The sequence below is a fragment of the Oncorhynchus keta genome, chromosome 10 (assembly GCF_023373465.1).
Source record: "Oncorhynchus keta strain PuntledgeMale-10-30-2019 chromosome 10, Oket_V2, whole genome shotgun sequence".
Taxonomy (NCBI): Eukaryota; Metazoa; Chordata; class Actinopteri; order Salmoniformes; family Salmonidae; genus Oncorhynchus; species Oncorhynchus keta.
Window position 1 is genome coordinate 4,090,924 of NC_068430.1, and position 4,538 is coordinate 4,095,461.

The window sequence follows — 4,538 nt, forward strand, 5'->3', positions numbered from 1 at the left end:
TAAACATCCTGGTTGGTTAGAGTTATACAGTTTCTTGCTACAGTAGCGCAGATGACTGGCATGACATTTGCATACTACCGTGCCGCAAATGAGAAGAGTCAAATGGCTGACTCGAGTCATTCCCCTGTGCCACAAGTGAATGATATGTAAATCATCCCCATCAATTTCAGCTTGGAAAGAAAACTAGATAATTATGTTAGGGAGGAGGACATATTATATATACAACACCACCTGCTAAGAGATTCTCGAAGAAATGGAGAGAGAATAAATTATCATCGATGTATTTTATAGTCATCAAAATTCATGTCGATCATTAGAATCCAATATATTGCCACATTAGCAGATGGTACAAGACAAACAGAAATAATTAATTTTTGCAGCTATTATCTGACTCAATGCTGTTGACTCAATGCTGCTGACTCAATGCTACTGACTCAATGCTACTGACTCAATGCTGCTGACTCAATGCTGCTGACTCAATGCTGCTGACTCAATGCTGCTGACTCAATGCTGCTGACTCAATGCTGCTGACTCAATGCTACTGACTCAATGCTGCTGACTCAATGCTGCTGACTCAATGCTGCTGACTCAATGCTACTGACTCAATGCTGCTGACTCAATGCTGCTGACTCAATGCTGCTGACTCAATGCTGCTGACTCAATGCTGCTGACTCAATGCTACTGACTCAATGCTGCTGACTCAATGCTGCTGACTCAATGCTGCTGACTCAATGCTACTGACTCAATGCTGCTGACTCAATGCTGCTGACTCAATGCTGCTGACTCAATGCTACTGACTCAATGCTGCTGACTCAATGCTGCTGACTCAATGCTGCTGACTCAATGCTACTGACTCAATGCTGCTGACTCAATGCTGCTGACTCAATGCTACTGACTCAATGCTGCTGACTCAATGCTGCTGACTCAATGCTGCTGGTGTTATTCAATATCAATCAGTGAGTCAGAGGAAACTAATCAAGGTATCATTCTGTCTTGGATATACCATATACATTATTTATTTCAGTTTTTATTTGTTTCATCTCATTCCCAATCTTTCAGAAGTTTACATACACTCAATTAGTATTTGGGAGCATTGCCTTTAAATTGTTTAACTTGGGTCAAACTTTTCAGGTAGCCTTCCACAAGCTTCCCACAATAAGTTGGATGGATTTTGGACCATACCTCCTGACAGAGCTGGTGTAACTGAGTCAAGTTTGTGGGCCTGCTTGCTCAAACACGCTTTTTCAGTTCTATACAGTTGAAGTCGGAAGTTTACATACACCTAGGTTGGCGTCATTAAGACTCGTTTTTCAACCACTCCACACATTTCTTGTAAACAAACTACAGTTTTGGTAAGTCGGTTAGGACACCTACTTTGTGCATGACACAAGTCATTTTCCTACAATTGTTTACAGACAAATTATTTCACATATAATTCACTGTATCACAATTCCAGTGGGTCAGAAGTTTACATATACTAAGTTGACTGTGCCTTTAAAGAGCTTAGAACATTCCAGAAAATTATGTCATGGATTTAGAAGGTTCTGATAGGCTATTGGACATCATTTGAGTCAATTGGAGGTGTACCTGGGGATGTATTGGGGGGGATGTATTTCAAGGCCTGCCTTCAAACTCAGGGCCTATTTGCTTGTCATCATGGGAAAATCAGAAAAAAATTGGGACTGGTGCACTTCACAAAATAGATGGCTCATGAGGAGGGAAAATGATGTGGATATACTGACGCAATATCTCAAGACATCAGCCAGGAAGGTAAAGCTTGGTCGCAAATGGGTCTTCCAAATGGACAATGACCCCAAGCATGCTTCCAAAGTTGTGGCAAAATGGCTGAAGGACAACAAAGTCAAGGTATTGGAATGGCCATCACAAAGCCCTGACCTCAATCCTATACAATATTTGTGGGCAGAACTGTAAAAGCGTGTGCTTTTGTCAAGAGGAATGGGCCAAAATTCACCCAATTTATTGTGGGAAGCTTGTGGAATGCTTCCCGAATCGTTTGACTCAAGTTAAACAATTTAAAGTCAATGCTACCAAATATTAATTGAGTTAATGTAAACTTTCTGAAACACTGGGAATGAGATGAAAGCATTAAAAGCTGAAATAAATCATTCACTCTACTATTATTCTGACATATTGCATTCTTAAAAATAAAGTGGTGATCCTTACTGACCTAAGACAGGGAATTTTTACTTGGATTAAATGACAGGAATTGTGAAAAAACGGAGTTTAAATGTATTTGGCTAAGGTGTCTGTAAACTTCAGACATTTGTATACACACCAGCTTCACAAAACAGTTCAGTTGTATATGGATATATATATATATATGCCCCATAATAGTCAACACTCTAATAAAGGTCACATTTAAGATTTCTTGAAAGGATTTGTTCTTTCTTCGGTGTTCAGATTTTTTGTTTTTGCAATGGTTATTTCCCCCTTCTTTGAAGATAGTCCAGGAAATATTATGACAATGAAGTCCCACCATAAAGGTAAAAGTTGTTGAAAAGACGTGTCTTCAACTTCTTGTGCTCACTGGGTGTGTAGTTTCTCAAAGACGTGTCTTCAACGTCCTGTGCTCACTGGGTGTGTAGTTTCTCAAAGACGTGTCTTCAACGTCCTGTGCTCACTGGGTGTGTAGTTTCTCACAGAGAGAGTCAAATACAAACTCTAGTCCAAAGTTGCTATCTTTGTTATCCCCTATGAATTAATTTTATTATACAGTGAACAATGTGAGATTTCGTCACCTTTCATGAATCCACTCCGGTTCTGTCAAGCCTTAAATTATCTGCTTCTTTATAGCTTTTGTATTTTGCTTACATGTCTCTCCTCTATAATACTGTAGATCCACCTACTCAAAAAAGGGAGATGGCACCCTGCTCTCTATATACCCAACTGGGCACACCATGTCATTTCAATGTAAATAAATGGGTAATATTTTCTTGAGACGTTTTAATCAATGATATTACAACCTATTTTCAGCCACTCAAGAAGAACCATCTAAGAAACGCAACCAAATTCCAATGGATAAACATTGTTTTTTTATTTAGTTGTCAGGGGCGACAGGTAGCCTAGTGGTTAGAGTGTAGAGGCGACAGGTAGCCTAGTGGTTAGAGTGTAGAGGCGACAGGTAGCCTAGTGGTTAGAGTGTAGAGGTGATAGGTAGCCTAGTGGTTAGAGTGTAGAGGCGACAGGTAGCCTAGTGGTTAGAGTGTAGAGGCGACAGGTAGCCTAGTGGTTAGAGTGTAGAGGCGACAGGTAGCCTAGTGGTTAGAGTGTAGAGGTGATAGGTAGCCTAGTGGTTAGAGTGTAGAGGTGACAGGTAGCCTAGTGGTTAGAGTGTAGAGGTGATAGGTAGCCTAGTGGTTAGAGTGTAGAGGCGACAGGTAGCCTAGTGGTTAGAGTGTAGAGGCTACAGGTAGCCTAGTGGTTAGAGCGTTGGGTCCAGTAACCGGCAGGTAGTCTAGTGGTTAGAGTGTAGAGGCGACAGGTAGCCTAGTGGTTAGAGTGTAGAGGCGACAGGTAGCCTAGTGGTTAGAGTGTAGAGGCGACAGGTAGCCTAGTGGTTAGAGTGTAGAGGCGACAGGTAGCCTAGTGGTTAGAGTGTAGAGGCGACAGGTAGCCTAGTGGTTAGAGTGTAGAGGCGACAGGTAGCCTAGTGGTTAGAGTGTAGAGGCGACAGGTAGCATAGTGGTTAGAGTGTAGAGGCGACAGGTAGCCTAGTGGTTAGAGTGTAGAGGCGACAGGTAGCCTAGTGGTTAGAGTGTAGAGGCGACAGGTAGCCTAGTGGTTAGAGCGTTGGGCCAGTAACCAGCAGGTAGCCTTGTGGTTAGAGCGTTGGGTCCAGTAACCAGCAGGTAGCCTAGTGGTTAGAGCGTGGTGGGCCAGAGGCCAGCAGGTAGCCTAGTGGTTAGAGCGTTGGGCCAGTAACCAGCAGGTAGCCTAGTGGTTAGAGCGTTGGGCCAGTAACCAGCAGGTAGCCTAGTGGTTAGAGCGTTGGACCAGTAACCAGCAGGTAGCCTAGTGGTTAGAGCGTTGGGTCCAGTAACCAGCAGGTAGCCTTGTGGTTAGAGCGTTGGGTCCAGTAACCAGCAGGTAGCCTAGTGGTTAGAGCGTTGGGCCAGTAACCAGCAGGTAGCCTAGTGGTTAGAGCGTTGGGCCAGTAACCAGCAGGTAGCCTTGTGGTTAGAGCGTTGGGTCCAGTAACCAGCAGGTAGCCTAGTGGTTAGAGCGTTGGGCCAGTAACCAGCAGGTAGCCTAGTGGTTAGAGCGTTGGGCCAGTAACCAGCAGGTAGCCTAGTGGTTAGAGCGTTGGGTGTCTACCTACTCCAAGGTGACTGACTGTCTAGTGGTTAGAGCGTTGGGTCCAGTAACCGAAAGGTTGCTGGATCGAATTCCCGAGCTGACAAGGTACAAATCTGTTGTTCTGCCCCCTGAACAAGACAGTTAACCCACTGGTCCCCGGTAGGCCGTCATTGTAAATAAGAATTTGTTCTTAAATGACTTGCCTACTTTAAAAAAAAAAC

At 43.6% G+C, this 4,538-nt stretch overlaps 1 long non-coding RNA gene across 1 annotated transcript; it reads left to right on the forward strand.

The window, feature by feature from the left end:
* Nucleotides 1–3,924: 3,924 nt before the first annotated feature.
* LOC127932032 (uncharacterized) lies at nt 3,925–4,326 on the forward strand. Its single transcript, XR_008143674.1, has 3 exons — nt 3,925–3,988; nt 4,108–4,185; nt 4,226–4,326. It is a non-coding gene; the product is annotated as an uncharacterized LOC127932032 (long non-coding RNA).
* The last annotated feature ends 212 nt before the right edge of the window (nt 4,327–4,538 follow it).